Below are 19,331 nucleotides of genomic sequence, written 5' to 3'. Positions count from 1 at the left end.
GATAAGAAAACTGAGACTCAAAGAGACTTAGTAAGTTGTTTTTGATGAATGTCACCTAATTGTTCTCCAGAATGCTTGTATCAGTTTAATCACCAACAGAATGTAATGTATGGGTGTGTCCATTTTTTTGAATCCACACCAATATTGGACATTATGTTTTTAAAAAAATCTTTTCCTTATAACGAAAAAAAGATAACTCATAATTATTATACGTGAATTTTAAAATTACTATTAAAGGTGAATGTCTTTTTGCCCCATGATCTCACATGGTCAAGAATTCTTTTCCACTAGTATTCTTTCTGGGTGAAAAATCCAACCAGAGTGATTCTCTTGGTGAGATGGTGACAAAAAGTTAGGCTTTCCATTTAACGCAATTATAAAGGACCTTCATTATCTGGTAGTGAGGGGGTCTCCTTAGGCATAAAACAAACAAGTAAGCAAAACCAAAAACCTTGGTTATCAGCTCCTAGAAAATGAGGCCAAGGTTTAGGAATGATAACAGTTAAACATTAAACAATGGGTAACTATATTATTGTGTACCTTAGCACCATGTCAGACACTTTAACATATTTTTAAAAAGGTATTCAGTACACAAATTGAACTGAAACAAATTATCTTATTGATACTTCATTTGATACTTCATGATAACCTCATATGATAGGTATTACTGCCACTATTTTACAGATGAGGAAATTGAGGCTTAGAAATGTTCAGTAAATTGCCTAAGACCACATAGCTATTAAGTGGTAAAACCAGGATTCCAACTAAGATAGGTTTGACTTTGAGACTTGTGCTAACTTTCTTCTAGTGCCTCAGCAACAACTAGTGAGCTAATATTTCTTCTGGGATACCACAGTGGAAAATATTAAAATCCTGATATTATCAGTGTTGTAGTTTCATTCATGTATTAAAATATGTAGTAGTGTTTTATTGTTTGAGATAGTATTTAGAGTTTTTTGTTTCATGTCTAAGAGAATTAAGGAGCATGGATACAAGGGGGAGGTTAGAGTTAAAGTTTAATAAGTGAAAGAAGAAAGATTTTTGCAGTGGAGAGTGGGACCCGAATGGGTTATCCATTATCCCAGGTTTGGGTCTGGGTTTCTATGGATTGGGAAAAGGAAGGAATGTGTTTAGTCTGTGGGTTGTCTTGGAGAAAGTATGATTCAGTTTGGCCCGTGACTTTGGTTCGGGACTAATCAGGAGTTGAAGTGATAATTTATAGGGGTTTTCAATTTGGTCTGGGACTTATCAGGAGTTGAAGTGATGATTCATAGAGGCTGGATTTACAGTCTAAAAAGGAAAGGAAAGTGTACACTGGAACCCATTGGAGTTTATTGTATTAATGTCTATAAAAGGAGAAGAAACTTTTTCCTGGGAGTCTGTTGTTTATATAAAGGACAAAGGCATTTATATGTTGAGCCTTATTTTTTTTTAATCTGAGTGAGTCAGAGATTTGTGTAAGGTTTTATCTGAATGGGCTGGAGGTTCTATGTGTGTAGCCGTGAGTATGTCTCCAGGCACAATCTTCTATGTTAGTTCTCTTATTGGTGTCCGTATTTTTTTTTTTTTTTGACTGCTGTTTTGTGTTATGTGAGGATGGGGCACTGACCTGTAGGTCAGGGGCTCTCTAGGGACCCTTTTCTTGTTGTTTATCTAAGGCAAGTTAGTTAACTTCTCTCAGTCCTCTCTCAGGAGTGGAGACCTTAACTGTTGTTAGGGAGAGTGAGTGTTAATTATTTTGGCTACTTTTTGTTGGAGAGGGGTGTTGTGTAGGGAACAGTAGTTAGGATTTTTCTTGGGGCTGGTTTAAGGGTTCTTAGAAGAAAGGGGTGTTTATGTGTGGTTTCATTTGTATTATTATTTGGAGTTTGATAGTTTTTAGGTAAAAAGAAATAATTTGGGTTATTAGAGGACGTGTATTAAAATGAGACAGTTTAAACTGTCCTTACAGTTTAAAAACCTTGAGGCTGTTGACATGTCCTGACAATTGGTAGTTATATATATATATATATATTTGTTGTTGTTGTTGTTGTTGTTGTTGCTGTTGAGACGGAGTCTCTCTCTGTCGCCCAGGCTGGAGTGCAGTGGTGCAATCCCGGCTCACTGCAAGCTCCGCCTCCCGGGTTCACGCCATTCTCCTGCCTCAGAATCCAGAGCAGCTGGGACTACAGGCGCCTGCCACCACGCCCGGCTAATTTTGTTTTGTACTTTTAGTAGAGACTGGGTTTCACCATGTTAGCCAGGATGGTCTCGATCTCCTGACCTCGTGATTCGCCTGCCTCGGCCTCCCAAAGTGCTGGGATTACAGGCGTGAGGCACCCCGCCTGGCCAATTGGTGGTTATAATTATATCTGTTAAGATTTGAGTGTATTTGTGTTTTGTTAGTTTCTTTGGTCTTATTTTTCTAAATAAAGAAACCTCTGGGTTATGGGCATGCTATTTATTTTCATTATTTGGTAGGATTTGTAAGATACTTGTCTAGAGTTAGACAAGTATTGTTTTAGTTTTTATATTATTTATTATTTTTTGTTTTTTTAAGTTATAGTTGGAGATCGTTGGTTGGTTCACAGGAATAAGTAGGGTTAGTTTAAAATGTAGGCAAAAACTTAAAAATAACTATTAGAATTTAATGACAAATGTATGATAAAATTTGAAACATAATTTCTTTCTCTTTAGTCCTCATTTTTGTTAAAAATAAATCATGATAGTATAGAATTGAGTTGTTTGTAAAATAAACTTTAGTCTTATATTTGGTTTTATTATTTGTATAAAGAGTAGTAAGAATTATACACACACACACACACACACATATACTTTTTTTTTTTTTGGACATGGAATATCTCTCTGTTGTCCAGGCTGGAGTGGAGTGGCGCGATTTCAGCTCACTGAAACCTCTGCCTCCCAAGTTCAAGCAATTCTCCTTCCTCAGCCTTCCGAGTATTTGGGACTACAGGCGCACGCTGCCACACCCGGCTAATTTTTCGTATTTTAATAGAGATGGGGTTTCACCGTGTTACCCAGGCTGGTCTCGAACTCCTGAGCTCAGGCAATCCGCCCGCCTTGGCCTCCCAAAATGCTAGGATTACAGGCATGAGCCACCACACCCAGCACAGAATAATTATCTTTATATAGACTTTTAAAATCAAAATTGGCTTTGATGGAATTTTGTTACACGAGGAATTTTAGATAAGACCTTTTAAAGTTGAGTCTAGTCTTGGGTTTGTATCTTTCAATATTTATGAGTTGGGTAAACACTTTTCTTCTTGAGGTCCCAAGAACATGGGGTTCTTGCGCCTGTTAGAAAGTGACATCTTTTTTATTACCACAGGTTAGGAACCCTGTATGGGGACTGTGTAGACAACGTATGAGGCCAGTTTTTTAAAGGGCTTTTATTGGTTTTGTGAATCCAGTTTGATTTTTTAAAGGGAAATATATCTTTCCAGTCAAAGTCTTGTAAAATAACCAGTTTTAAAAATTGTGTCCTGTTGTAAAATAAAATGGATTTGTTGTATTGATGTAAATAAGTATATTGTTGTAAGTTAAGAGTATTCATAATTAGTTTCTGAATTCTAGAGGAACGAGGCAAAGAGAAATAAATATGTTCTAAATTTTGTTTATAAGAGTATGTTTTGCTTAGTTGTTTTAACGTTCTAAGTAAAAGTTAAAAACATTGTTTCAGTTTTTTATTAGTTCGGTTTATTTTGTTAACTTTTGTTCTGTTTGATATTTGTAAATGTTTTAAGTTTTTTATGAGTTCCATATGTTTTCCTATTAGAAACCTGTATTTGAGAGAATTTGTTAAAGTCTTATAGTTGATTATAAATTATGTTTTGAAGAGGATTAAAACAAGACTACTGTTTGTAAAATGTTTAGGGTGGTCACAGTTAAGACACTAGAATCCTAGACATATCTCATGGTTTTGGACAAAGAAATTTGGTTATTTCTGATTTATAATATTGTATTATAATAACCTTAATTATAATTGATAGCATATATTCATACACTAGAATCTTAGATATTTTATACAATTTTGGAACATATATTAATATTATTTATCGAAATATAATCTGAAGAAGATTAAATATCATTTTTGCAATCCCACCTACTTAAATATGTTAAATATCTTGTTTATATTTCTTTTGATGTTCTAGGTGCCCTAAAAGTTAGAGGTTAGGAAAGACAGTCTTGAAACTGAAGTTTGATTTTGGGAAGTTTGTTGAATATGTTAGAGTTTTAAAACATTTGATATTATAAAATAGAATTTTAGATTATTATAAGTTACTTATTTTGTTAAAATGACTCAAATATTTGAAAAAGCAAAAATCTTTTGCTAGTCTTTATTATTACATGAGAATCCTGTTCAAGAGAGAAAGTTAATTTTATCTTTGTACTAGTCTATTATTAAGGTTAATCCCAATTTTTAATGAAATTTTATGGATAATTTTACTTAATCTTAACCAGTTTGACTATGAGGTGAGATTTTTACAAAACTTTTATAATTTTTTACAAATTTAGTTAAAGAGTAGATTAGTGTTTTAAGAGTATTTTGTTGTGTTTTTATTTCAATGTTTAATTTACAGAAAAATCCATTTAATATCTTTTTGAATTTAGTCAATGTGTTTACACAGTTTTTTGGTAAGATTAATTTTTATAGTTTTTCCACAATTTGTTTAAACCTTTTGTTTTATTTTATGTAATTTAAGACAATCTTTTATTTTTAGGCAAAATGTATATTTCTATGTCTTTTTGTAATTATTTACTAAAACACATTTTACTGCGTTTATGTACTTTGTATGTAAATCCATTTTCAGTACTCTCAATTATATGTTTTAATGGTAAGTTTTAGTAATTTTTAACTTTAATGTAAAATCTGATAAGTTGTTTTAATTATATCCTAAGTGTAGACAAAGTTTGACTTTTTCTAGTATAGTTAGGGCAGTGGCTATTTCTATATGTTCCCAGGCCTTACCCACTGTAAGGTAGGGAAGTTGAACAGTTCTTAAAGGCCAAAGTAGTTTACAACCTTAAAACATTTAGTAAATCTAGTATTTTACCTGTATAATTTAGACCACCTATCTACATTTTGAAGACATTTGTATTTTATCATTAATTTTTAAGGCTGTTTTTGTTCTGTAAAGATTAAAGTTATGTGAATTGAAAGGTACCATAGTTTTTATATTTTTTTAAAAAAATGTTTGATTCAAGTGTTTATTTTTAAAGTCAATTAATTAGTTTTTTAAAATATAGACATCACACACATAACACATATATGACTACACAAACAGAAGAGGATTCAGTAGTTCAGGGTGGAGTCTTTTAAGAATGTACCCTAGAACTTAAAGTATAATAATAATAAAAAAAAAAAAAGAAAAAGAATACGGCTAGGAAAGGATGTAGCTTCTGGGGCATAGCTGGAAGGCAAAAACGGATTTTGAAAGGGATTTGTCTGTCTCTAATTCTAGGGTTTCTATGAGGAAAATATAGATTTTTCCCAGAAATGGGATCTGTAGCACCTTTTCTGTTTTCTCAAGGAGACTTGGGCCATCAGAAGTTATCTAAGGGCCTTTCATGTATGTACCAAGAGTGGCAAGACAGAGTGGAGAAAAGTCATTCAGTCAACTGAGAAAAAAACCTTTTCCAGAAAAACAAGATTGATGAAGAAAAAAACATAAAGGCCTTTTGAATATATCTGTAGTTTGGATATCTTTTTTTAATTAAGTTGAGTGTTTTTAAAGAAAATCTTTTTTAGTAATTAAATCTTTACAGAGAATATAAACAGTGTTTCTTATCATTTCTTTTTATCAGTTTGTACCATTACCTGTTCACAATTATGTTCAGGTTCTCTAGTTTCTTTTGGGAGAAAGTGACTGGGTTTAGGCAAGGGCAGATTTTCAATTGGACTGTAGATATTTCTAGTAATAAAGTTTGATATTTGAGAAGGTGATTGTTAGAATTCTTTTAAAGAACAGTAGTCCTGTTATATTGTGTGGAGTGTAAACCGTTATTCTTCTTAACTTGGTGGCCTCTGGCACCAGTAGAGTCACTGCTGTAACTGGAGGCAGGTTGGTCATCTTTTAGTCATCAAGTCAAGTTTGTTGTTTAGGTAGTCCACTGGTTGTTGAGTTGGATCTTGAGTCTTAGTTAAAAGTATCAGGGTAATTCTCTTCCTTTTTGATATATAATGATTAAATATCTTCCGTATTGGAAGACTGAGGGCTGGTATTTTAAGTAAGGCTTTTTTTCTTAACTGGTTAAGGTTTTTTGAGTTTTAGGCTCCCAAGTTAGGGAGTGAGTTTTAGGTGTTTGAGGTTTTTTTTATGAGGTGGTATAAAGGGTGAGTTATTTCACCGTACCCACATACCCATAGTTTGTAAAATCCAGTAATGTCTGAGAATCCCCTTAATTGTTTAAGAGTTTTGTGAAAGGAAAAAAAGGAAATGGGCTTAATTTTTTTCTCATCTGGTGTTCTGGTCCATTCTGATAAGACTAGACCTAGGTATTTTACTGAAGTTTGATAGAGTTAAATTATAGATTTTGAGACCTTATATTCTCTTTCAGTGAAGAAATTAAGAAGAATTTCAGTTTTTTTTTTTTTGAGACATCTTTGGTTGGGGCACAGAGGAGAGTGCTATTTATATGCAGTAAAGTTTTAACTTGAGGGTGAGAAAAATCAGAGAGATTTTTGGACAGGGTCTGTTTCTGTAACTTCTTTATGATATTAGGGGCTGTTTGAGTAATAAATCTGTACTTTATTGTATTGGTAGACAGGGAGGTGTGTTTTATTAAAGCTTTTCTCAGCCCTTCCATAAAGGCTGAGGGATTTTTATCTGTATTTTTATTTAACATAGATAGTTTAGAGTAATTAAGATGTTTGGTTCTGGTTTTTTTTTAAGTCTTTTAATATGCACAATAGAAATTGTTTTTTTTTTCTTTCATTCATCTATGGGGTCACTAGGGCTCTAATTAGGATTTTCAAGGGGCACTGTTTCTCTTCCTATTGGGAATTGGGATCCTGTCTCTTTTTCACCTCTTTACCCTTTTGACTGGGTTCTTTTTTTGACTGGTTATGGGAGACATGTTCATCTCCGAATGTTCCTGTTGTCTGTAGGGTTGTCTGTTTCTTGGTAGTAGTTAGGGTTTGGCTTAGGAGTAGTATACTATCTCTCCTTGTAAGATCAAATACTTGTGTTAGATTTTGGAAAGCCTTTATATATCTCTCAGGGTTATCAGAGAACTTGTCTAGGTCCCTCTTTATTTGTCTAAGGTCCTGTAATGAGAAGGGAACTTGAACCCTAGTAGTACTATGTCTGCTGGGCATTTCTTGTAGAGGTAACAGTGAATATAGGGGTTTCTTGGGTGGCAAAACTGGAGGAGCTGATGATATGGCTATTGGGGCCCTGGATAGGTGGGGCAGGGAGGGCACCTAGAAGTTATATTTGTCTCTCTGACTTTGGGGAATTATCTTTTATAGTTTTGTCTGATATGGCTGTCAAGAGGGCAGGGTTAATTTTACAATGCTTATAAAGATTTGGGTTGTCTTGCAGGGCAAAGAATGTTTGTATATAGGGAACCTTGGACCATTTGTCCTCCCATCTGTAGAAAAGATCTAGTTGTTGGATAGTATTAAAATTAACACTTTTCTGAGGAGGCCAGGCCTCCTGCCTGTCTTGTAGTTGGTCATCTTATGACCACACCCTTGTGTAACAGAATATAAGTTGTTTTTTCTTCTGAGTCTCAGGGTCAAAGGAGTTCCAGTGTTTCAGAATATACTTGAGAGGAGTGTAGACTGTGGATGGTTTGTTACCCATCTAGAAAGACAGGGGAGACAAAGGCATCCCTTAGTCTTCTCTTTCCCTTCTGAGTGACCTAGGGTGGAGAGAAAGAGAGAAAGGGCATCTTCCTTCTCCTCTTCCTTCCCCTGTCCTCTGGGTCTTGGTAACCATCATAGGTTCCATCCATGGATGAAAGTGTGATCTTCACCCATGTATCTGGAGGACCTAGTTGGCAGCATTAGTCATGTTCACCTGTATAAGGTCCTAGTTTTCCACCCTGCTGGTTTCCTAGGCCCACTCAGCCTAAAAGCCTTCCAAGGTACCCCAGGGGTCTGGGAGAGATTATGTTGTAGTTGGAGTTGGGCAAGAATCTTTAAGGGAAGTAGTGTCTAAATACTATCTCTGGCTTCCCTTGTTATGGTCCCGGTGAAACAGTGGAATCCCAGAGACTGGGACCAATTGACTTCTAAATATAAAATCTTTTTTTTTTTTTTGTTTAAATCACAATGTAGTTGGATGTAGAACAGGTGCCCCAAGAGAACATAAGGATTGAATAGCTCTCCTTCCTTTGATGGGGACAGTAAAAAGGCTAAAATCTGTTTTGCCAGGATGGCTTCCTCCAGGCTATTGAAAGTGGAATTTTCTTGACAAATAGGGTATGCGGACTGATCACTGACAGAGGGACTTAAGAGAGAAAAGAATTGGGAAACTTGAGGTTTCGGGCAAAGGGTTGACAAGGCTCCCCAAGGAGAAAAATTCCATCCCACTAGGTGGTGCTATAAGGTCTGAAATGTTAGACAAAAATTCTGACTAAATTCTTTTCAGGCAAAAGTTTAAAAGAGACATCTGGGGCTTTATAGGATGTCTCCACAGCATGTCTCTTAGTAGAAGAAAATTAACTTGTTTCATAGAAAGCCTGTCTAGTTCTGTTGGACAATGTTGGCTTTTCACATGGGAAAAGAAAGAGTTTAAATGAAGGGGGGATGATTGTCCTGGGAGAAATAACCCCTCGTCTAACCCCATTAAGTGTTATCATTGGGAGATAAATAGGTCTCCAGATCCAGGTCTTGGAATTTCCCCATTTCAAGGAAACCAAGAGACAATAATTCATTGAATTGCATTTCTGATTACTAAAGCACTGACTGACTTTATCCCACAAGACTATATCACCAGGTTGTAAAAACATCCACATCATTGTATACAAAGAAGGGATAGGCGACATGATAGTCGAGAAAAGCAAGGAAGAAAATGCAATAGAAAAGTCTGGAAGTCCTGGCCCTGGCACCCGATGGAATATCAGGGACTGGAGTTAGTCCAGGGGCCTTCAGGTAACACCAAGGTGTAGCCTTGGCCAGAAGCCTTCAGTTGCCTCAGGACCTCCTTCCAGTCCCATGGGACTGCTAAGCCTTCTGTGAAAGGAAACTGGATTGGAACAGAGTCAACATTCCCAACAACTGAGAGGAATGGGGATTGACAAAGTCCTCTCCAGTAAGCCTGTGTCCTGAGTCTTAAGGCTGGAAGCCACCCTATTAGTTTTTTAATTGGCCGACAGGGGCCCAGTGTTTTGTTTGTTTCTTGAGAGGGAAAAAAAAAAAAAAAAAAAACTAAGGACAAATCTCCAAAATGAAAGTAAAGAGTTAAATGTCCACTCTTACTCACACTTTAGATGAATCCTTTTCTTTCCCAGCCAGTGCACCAAAATATGTTGTAGTCCTGTCAATGTAGTAGTCTTTTGTTGTTTGAGATAGTATCTGAAGTTTTGTGTCTCACATCTAAGAGAATTATGGAGTATGGACACAAGCGTGAGGTTGGAATGAAAGTTTAATAAGTGAAAGAAAAAAGTTCTCCATAGTGGAGAGGGGGAGCCAAATGGGTCGTCCACTATGAGGCTAGGGTCTGGGGTTTTTATGTATTGGGAAGAGGAAGGAATATGTTTAGTCTGTGGGCTGTGTTGGAGAAAGTGTGATTCAGTTTGGCCTGGAATCTTGACCTGGGACCAGTCAGGAGTTGAAGTGATGATTCACAGGGGCTACTCAGTTTGGCCCAGGACCTATCAGCAGTTGAAGTGATGATTCGTAGAGGCCAGGCTCACAGTCCAAAAAGGAAAGGAAAGTGTCCACTGGACCCACCATATTCATGCCCACAAAAGGAGAAGAAACGTTTTTCTGGGAGCCTGTTGATTATATAAAGGACAAAGGCATTTCTATGTCAGGCTTTCTTTCTTTATCTGAGTGAGTCGGAAGTTTTTGTAAGTTTTTATCTGAATGGGCTGGAGGTTCTCCTATCTGTGTAGCTATGGGCATGTCTCCAGGAACAACCACCTATGTTAGTTCTCTTACTGGTGCCCGCAGTTTGATTTTTTTCTCAGGCGGTTTTTTGTGTTATGTGGGGATGAGGCACTGACTTGTGGGTCAGGGGCTCTCCAGGGACCCATCCCTCATTGTCTACCTAAGGCAAGTTAGTTAACTCCTCTCAGCCTTGCTCAAGCAATAGAAAAATGTTTGTCCTGGGCAAGAGAATGACTCCATTTTGATGCCTTAGTGACCATGCAGGGCAAATGCAAATTTGTCCAGGAGGCCACAGGGGAAAGACTTGAACTGCAGCTAATCTGAGTCTTGGCAGAACATCTTGTGATTCTCCTAAAACATGAGAACATGGGATGCTTGAGGCCACCTCCCACTCTTCTTTTTATTTACAAGGAGCCTGTCATGAGACAGTTTCTCATTGCCTTCTGAGTTTTGATACGATATGAATTTTTCTGTCTTGCCCCCTTGGGGTACAACTGCAGGTTATAAAACTGCTTAACTGCTGCATAGCTTTGGCTCCTCAGCAATAGGGTGTCCCACAACTCAAGATGCAAACTTCCAATGGCCCCCTGTGTTTGGTTTTGGCTACCTTGGTGTGTAGGACCAGGACCACAGGGAGCTGGTTCCTTTGGCTACTCTTCCTTTCACTGTGTATGTATGTAGTAAACTTTCTAAATCTGAAAAGGGCTTGTTTCATATTTACTGGCATAATTTGTCAGATCTTGCCTTGCCTTACTTTTCTGCTCAACACTCTATAGGTAGAGTGTATCTATTTTTTCCACCTTTCCTGAGAGGCTTTAACAAATATGATCATATTCTTTAAGCAAACAGATTTATGTATAGTTTATTGGGTCTTCATAATCACCATGACAATAAAGTATTAAACAGATATGAAAACTGAGACACAGAGGGGCTAATCAATTTTCTCAAAATCACAGTAAGCAGCTGAGCTCAGTCTAAATTCAGATATGGTTTTTAGTTCAGTGCTCAATATTCTTACTGTTGCACATTTATAGTATATATTACTGCTGTCAAGGTTGCTACATTTTTGATGACAGATAATTAAATGATCTAAGAATTGACCCATTGAGACAGAATCATTTCTCTTGTGTGGCAGCAAGCAATGCTATGTAATAATCTTATAATACTCTTTATATAGTTTGGCTCATGTTTCTCTAAATGTATTACTATACTTTTCCACATTGAGGTTCATCTTACACTTTCCTGACCACTCATTGCATGTTTCTGCAATTTTCCACTGCTGACTTGGCATAGATTACTTGAACAAATCTACTGCAAAATTGGTATGTTCTCTGTCTTCCACGTCTTTTATAAAAGTATGAACTAAGATGGATCCTAGTACTGAATCCCAGGTTTTCCTACTCTGAAGAACAAAACTTCTATGATAAAATTTCTCCCTCCATCATATATAGTGAACATGTTTTTAAAAGTGGTTATGAATGTGTATTCCAGTATTGTTTGTAATAACGAACAATTATAAACGCCTAAATATCCATCAGTAGAGAATTGGATTAATAATGTATCAACTAGGCTGGGCGTGGTGGCTCACACCTGTAATCCCAGCACTTTGGGAGGCCGAGGCGGGCAGATTATGAGGTCAGGAGATCGAGACCATCCTGGCTAACACAGTGAAACCCCGTCTCTACTGAAGAATACAAAAAATCAGCCGGGCGTGGTGGCGGGCGCCTATAGTCCCAGCTACTTGGGAGGCTGAGGCAGGAGAATGGTGTGAACCCAGGAGGCGGAGCTTGCAGTGAGCCCAGATCATGCCACTGCACTCCAGCCTGGGAGACAGAGCGAGATGCCGTCTCAAAAAAAAAAAAAAAAAAAAAAAAAAAGTATCAACCACACAATGGAATACCTTGTAGCTATTAAAAATAGTAATGTAGATGCATAACTACTAATGTGGGTAAACAACTATTGTAAAATTTTCACATTAAAAATGCGACATTTTCTGTGTATTGGGATGTGCACATGGCATCCACCCAATAAGTAGAAAAACAACAAGGAAAAACACCAAAAGTTTAAAAGTGGTTTCTTGGGGTAGTGTGAATATAGGTAAGTTTAAAAATGAACATGTGTTTTTATAATCAGAAAAAAAATCTATTTCCATTGTGAAAAAGTAAAAATGGTAAGAATTACCCTTAATGTAAAAACACAGCAGCTGCTTTTCAAAAATTTCAATAATTTGGAGATTGCAAAATGTTCGACAGAAGGTTTTCTTTTAATTTTAATTAGTTGCCTGCATTTAAAGATGTGAGGGATCAAACATAAATCTAAATTTCCAGCTTTACTTGAATAATCAGAAGATCCGGACAGCCATCATAGTCTCACATGGCAATTACTGGCTGAAACAGAGGGGTGGCCACTCCTGTTAGTTGGGACAGGTTCTCTTCAGTGAACCATAGTCTTTGCTTGGCAGCCAGCGCTCACGTGTGGTAACTGCCTGACCAAAGAAATATTGACTTGCAGGTGTCCACAAGCCCTTTTGTCTTCTCCATCTTCTCTGCCGCCTAATCCCCCTTCCCAACTGTGGAGCAGAGAAACCATCTCACCTTCAGCTGTGCATATGTAAAGACAGAAGCATGTGTGCACTCCTGTGTAAGAAAGTGTCAAGAGTTAGGTGGGAGAAAGCATACACAAACATGTCATATTTCAAAACAAAGTGAGCCTGAGGTCAGTGTTAGTAGCCAAGGTACAAAGTCAGGGAAAGTGAGAAAAAGGAAATGCAGGTCAAAATAGGCAGGCAGGTTAGCCTTAGCAAAGGTCAGAAGAGAGGGTTATTACATCTTCCCCACAGCATGCAATATACCCATGCAACAAACCTGTACATATATCCCCTGAATCTAAAATAAATGTTAAAATTGTTTTTTTAAAGAAATATGTTTCCACGTGAAATATCATGGTGGTTTCTCTCCAATATGTAATGCTTGCTTAAGCACTAATGATAATACTTTAATCAGAATATTGAAGAAATAATGTATATATATACATGATCCAGAAGTCCAAATTAAAGGTAAAAATATATGCATACATAAAAATTTCACTCTCACCCTTGCTCCTATACACCATTTCCCCCTGTTCTTTATAGCAGCACTGTCCAATACAAATTTCTGATAATGAAATGTTCTATATTGACACTGTCCAATACAGTAGCTAGCAGCCACAGGTGGTGATTTAAATTTAATTTTTTGAAATTAAAACGTCACTTTCTCAGTTTCACTAGGCACATGTCAAGTGCTCAAGAGCCACGCATGACTAGTGTCTACCATATTGGACAGCACAGCCTAATAGTTTATTGTTTATCTTTCCAGAGTTTCCGTATACAAATATAAGGAAATAAATATTGGTTTTTATTTCAGATTCCATCCACTTTCCCATAATGGAAATAAAATTTACCAATCTTTGGTTTGCAAGATTCTTTCAGAAACAAGTCTTATGAATGTAGGACACCAGGCAGTCTGACAATATGCTAGTACAGTGGCCATAAATTGACAGTAAGACATACATTTTGGCCAAAAGTTCTGCCTTAAAACTCTGTGATTTTGAGCAAGTTACTTAACTTTTCTGAGTCTATTTCCTCATCTGTAAAACGGAAATAATGTTACCTATCTCATGGGTATTGTGAGGACTAAATGAGGACATAGATATATAATTTAGAATGGTGCCTACCTCGTACATAGTGATAAATAACAGGCATATCTCATTTTATTGCACTTCACTCTATTGCACTTGGCAGATACTGTGCTTTTTATGAATTGAAGACTTGGAGCAATTCTGCATCAAACAAGTCTATCAGTGACATTTTTTCCAACAGCATGTGCTCATTTTGTGTCTCTGTGTCACCTTTTGATAATTCTTGCAATATTTCTAACTTTTTCACTATTATTATATCTGTTATAGTGATCTTTGATGTTACTATTGTAATTGTTTTGGGGTAACATGAACTGTGCCCATATAAGATGGCAGGCTAAATCAGGCCTCCCTATTCCCTGGGACATAACAGTATTGAAATTAGGCTAATTAATAACTCTATGGTGGCCTCTAGGAGCTCAAATGAAAGGAATTGTCACATGTCTCTCACTTTAAATCAAAAGCTAGAAATGATTAAGCTTAGTGAGGAAGGAAAGTCAAAAGCTAATATAGGTTAAAAGCTAGGCCTCTTGTACCAGACAGTTAGCCAAGTGGTGAACATAAAGGAAAAGTTTGTGGAGGAAATTAAAAGTGTTACTCCAGTGAACATGTGAATGATAAGAAAGCAAAACAGACTTACTGCCCATATGGAAAAAGTTTGAGTGGTCTCCATAGAAATTCAAACAAGCTGCAACATTCCCTTAAGCCAAAGCCTAACCCAGAGCAGGGCCCTAACTCTCTTCAATTCTGCGGAGGTTGAGAGAGATAAGGAAGCTGCAGAAGAAAAGTTGGAAGCCAGCAGAGGTTGATTCATGAGGCTCAAGGAAAGAAGCTATCTTCCTAACATAAAAATGCAAGGTGAAGCAGCAAGTGCTGATGTAAAAGTTGCTGATGTAAAAGTTCTAGATTATCTAGAAAATCTAGCTAAGATAATTGATGAAAGTGGCTACACAAAACAACAAATTTTCAATGCAGACAAAACAGCCTTATATTGGAATAAGATGCCATCTACTACTTTCACAGATAGAGAGGACAAGTCAATGACTGGCTTCAAAGACTTAAAGGACAGGCTGACTTTCTTGTTAGAGGCTAATGCAGCTGGTGATTTTAATTTGAAGCCAATTCTTATTGACCATTCCGAAAATCCTTGGGCCTTTAAGAATTACGCCAAATTTAGGCTGCCTGTGCTCTAGAAATGAAACAACAAAGCCTGGATAATAACACATCTGTTTACAGCATAATTTACTGAATATTTTAAGCCCACTACTGAGACCTACTGCTCAGAAAAAAAGATTCCTTTCAAAATATTATGGCTCATTGACAATGTAACTAGTCACCCAAGAGCTCTGATGAAGATATACAAGGAGGTTAATGTTGTTTTCATGCTTGCTAACACAGCATTCATTCTGTAGCCCATAGATCACGGTGTAACTTTGACTTTCAAGTCTTACTATTTAAGAAATACATTTCATAAGGCTATAGCTGCTGTAGATATTTATTCCTCTCATGGATCTGAGCAAAGAAAATTGAAAACCTCTGGAAAAGATTCACCATTCTATATGCCATTAAGAACTTTCATGATTTCTGGGAGGAGGCCAAAATACCAACATTAACAGGAGTTTGGAAGAAGTTGATTTGAACTCTCATGGATAACTGAGGGGTTCAAGACTTCAGTGGAGAAAGTCACTGCAGATGTGGTGGAAATAGCAAGAGAACTAGAATTAGAAGTGTAGCCTGAAGATGTTACGGATTTGTTGCAATCTCTTGATAAATCTTGAATGGATGAGGGGTTGTTTCTTTTTTAAAAATTCTTATTATACATTAAGTTCTAGGGTACATGTGTACAACGTGCAGATTTGTTACATACGCATACATATGCCATGTTGGTTTGCTGCACCCATCAACTCATCATATACATTAGGTATTTCTCCTAATGCTATCCCTCCCCCAGTCCCCTACCCCCCAACCGGCCCCAGTGTGTGATGATCTCCGCCCTGTGTCCATGTGTTCTCATTGTTCAACTCCCGCCTATGAGTGAGAACATGTGGTGTTTGGTTTTCTGTCCTTGTGATAGTTTGCTTAGAATGATGGTTTCCTTTTTTTTTTTTTTTTTTTCCTATTTCTCTACTTCTTTTTTTAAAATTTATTTATTTTTTATTATTATTATACTTTAACTTCTAGGGTACATGTGCATAACGTGCAGGTTTGTTACATATGTATACTTGTGCCATGTTGCTGTGCTGCACCCATCAACTCGTCAGTATCCATCAACTCGTCATTTACATCAGGTATAACTCCCAATGCAATCCCTCCTCCCTCCCCCCTCCCCATGATAGGCCCCGGTGTGTGATGTTCCCCTTCCCGAGTCCAAGTGATCTCATTGTTCAGTTCCCACCTATGAGTGAGAACATGCGGTGTTTGGTTTTCTGTTCTTGTGATAGTTTGCTAAGAATGATGGTTTCCAGCTGCATCCATGTCCCTACAAAGGACACAAACTCATCCTTTTTTATGGCTGCATAGTATTCCATGGTGTATATGTGCCACATTTTCTTAATCCAGTCTGTCACTGATGGACATTTGGGTTGATTCCAAGTCTTTGCTATTGTGAATAGTGCCGCAATAAACATACGTGTGCATGTGTCTTTAGAGCAGCATGATTTATAATCCTTTGGGTATATACCCAGTAATGGGATGGCTGGGTCATATGGTACTTCTAGTTCTAGATCCTTGAGGAATCGCCATACTGTTTTCCATAATGGTTGAACTAGTTTACAATCCCACCAACAGTGTAAAAGTGTTCCTATTTCTCCACATCCTCTCCAGCACCTGTTGTTTCCTGACTTTTTAATGATCGCCATTCTAACTGGTGTGAGATGGTATCTCATTGTGGTTTTGATTTGCATTTCTCTGATGGCCAGTGATGATGAGCATTTTTTCATGTGTCTGTTGGCTGTATGAATGTTTCCAGCTTCATCCATTAACCTGCAAAGGACATGAACCGATCCTTTTTTATGGCTGCATAGTATTCAATGGTGTATATGTGCCACATTTTCTTAATCCAGTCTTTCAGAGATGGACATTTGGGTTGGTTCTAAGTCTTTGCTATTGTGAATAGTGCCACAATAAACATACGTGTGCATGTGTCTTTATTGTAGAATGATTTATAATCCTTTGGGCATATGCCCAGTAATGGGATGGCTGGGCCAAATGGTATTTCTGGTTCTAGATCCTTGAGGAATCACCACACTGTCTTCCACAATGGTTGAACTAATTTACACTCCCACCAACAGTGTAAAAGCGTTCCTATTTCTCCACACCCTCTCCAGCATCTGTTGTTTCCTGACTTTTTAATGATCTCCATTCTAACTGGCGTGAGATGGTATCTCATTGTGTTTTTGATTTGTATTTCTCTGATGACCAGTGATGATGAGCATTTTTGCATATGTCTCTTGGCTGCATAAATGTCTTCTTTTGAGAAGTGTCTGTTCATATTCTTTGCCCACTTTTGGATGGCGTTGTTTTTTCTTGTAAATTTGTTTAAGTTCTTTGTAGGTTCTGGATATTAGCCCTTTGTCAGATCGGTAGATTGCAAAAATTTTCTCCTGTTCTGTAGGTTGTCTGTTCACTTTGATGATAGTTTCTTTTGCTGTGCAGAAGCTCTTTAGTTTTTTTAAAATTTTAAAGAATAGTATTTTATTGAATAGGTTTTATTCACAGAAAAATAAGCTTTAATCTACAATGAATGCCAGATTATACAGCAGAAAGCAGTTTTCTTAGTTTCCCACACAGAAAGGTTCTTAGTAAGTGAAAAAAGCCATAAAATCATATTCACAAATATAGTACTGTGTCTCAAAACATTTCACATGATTATTCACAATACTAATACAATTAGATCAGTCATTCATTTAGGTTAAAGTATAACAGTAATGAAAAAAATGCAAAATCTATCATAGATTACATTAAAACCCTTGCTACATCAAACCAAAAATGCAAATTTCTTACTAAATCCAGAAAAATGGTAAAATATATAGTAATTAAAAATATTACATTAATGATACAGAATAAGAAAGTGGTAAATTCCAAAAATCTATAGGCATATTTGCAAACTTCAGACTTCAAAGTTGAAGCTCTTTAGTTTAATTAGATCTCATTTGTCAATTTTGGCTTTTGTTGCCATTGCTTTTGGCGTTTTAGTCATGAAGTCTTTGCCCATGCCTATGTCCTGAATGGTATTGCCTAGGTTTTCTTCTAGGGATTTTATGGTGTTAGGTCTTACATTTAAATCTTTAATCCATCTTGAGTTAAATTTTGTATATGGTGTAATGAAGGGATCCAGTTTCAGCTTTCTACATATAGCTAGCCCATTTTCCCAACACCATTATTATATAGGGAATCTTTTCCCCATTTCTTTCTTTTTTTTTTTTTTGTCAGGTTTGTCAAAGATCAGATGGTGGTAGATGTGTGGTGTTATTTCTGAGGTCTCTGTTCTGTTCCATTGGTTTATATATCTGTTTTGGTACCAGTACCATGCTGTTTTGGTTACTGTAGCCTTGTAGTATAGTTTGAAATCAGGTAGCATGATGCCTCCAGCTTTGCTCTTTTGGCTTAGGATTGTCTTGGCAATGTGGGCTCTTTTTTGGTTCCATATGAACTTTAAAGTAATTTTTTCCAATTCTGTGAAGAAAATCACTGGTAGCTTGATGGGGATAGCATTGAATCTATAAAGTACTTTGGGCAATAAGGCCATTTTCACAATATTGGTTCTTCCTATCCATGAGCATGGAGGAGTTGTTTCTTATGGATGAGCAAAGAAAGTAGTTTCTTGAGATGGCATCTACTCTTGGTTAAGGTGCTGTGAATAGTGTTGAAATGACAACAAAGGATTTAGAATATTACATAAACTTAGTTGATAAAGCAGTGTCAGGGTTTGAGAGGACTGACTCCAATTTTGAAAGAAGTTCTACTGTGGGTAAATGCTGTTAAACAGCATCACATGCCACAGATAAATCTGTCATGAAAGGAAGAGCCAATTGATGTGATCAACTTCATTGCTGTTTTATTTTAAGAAATTGCCACAGCCACTCCAACCATCAGCAACTGCCATCCTTATCAGTCAGCAACCATCAACATCAAAGGAAGACCCTCCTCCATCAAAAAGATTACAACTCATTAAAGGCTCAGATGATCATTAGCATGTTTTAGCAGCAAAGTATTTTTAAATTAAGTTACATATGTTTTTTAGACATAATGCTATTGTGTACTTAAGAGACTACAGTATAGTGTAAATATAGCTTTTATATGCACTAGGAAACAAAAAATTTGTGTTACTTACTTTATTGTGATAATTTACTTCATTGCAGTCATCTGGAACTGAACCCACAATATGTACAAGGTATGTGTGTATTTGAAGGTTGACGAGGGTAGATTTGTTGGAGTATGTGTTGGGGGATAGGGATGGGTTGGGGAAGAAAAGCCAAACTTCAGTCGTTTGAGGAGTGAGTGGGTGATGAGAAATGGACATATAAACAGAGTACTCTTTCAAAGAAATTTGAATTAAAAACAGAAAATGGATACTGGTCAGTAAGTAGCAAAAGTGAGA

General features: G+C 36.8%; 1 protein-coding gene and 1 pseudogene across 5 annotated transcripts in view; one reads left to right on the top strand and one right to left on the bottom strand.

Annotated features, from left to right (window-relative positions):
* Window positions 1-19,331, bottom strand: part of LOC105499752 (RAB9B, member RAS oncogene family) — an 85,545-nt gene that overhangs the window by 47,317 nt on the left and 18,897 nt on the right. The gene's annotated exons all lie outside the window — the stretch shown is intronic.
* LOC139360625 (tigger transposable element-derived protein 1-like) lies at window positions 13,204-18,924 on the top strand (annotated as a pseudogene).

The sequence above is a fragment of the Macaca nemestrina genome, chromosome X (assembly GCF_043159975.1).
Source record: "Macaca nemestrina isolate mMacNem1 chromosome X, mMacNem.hap1, whole genome shotgun sequence".
Lineage (NCBI taxonomy): Eukaryota > Metazoa > Chordata > Mammalia > Primates > Cercopithecidae > Macaca > Macaca nemestrina.
This window is presented reverse-complemented; position numbering and strand designations above follow the sequence as displayed.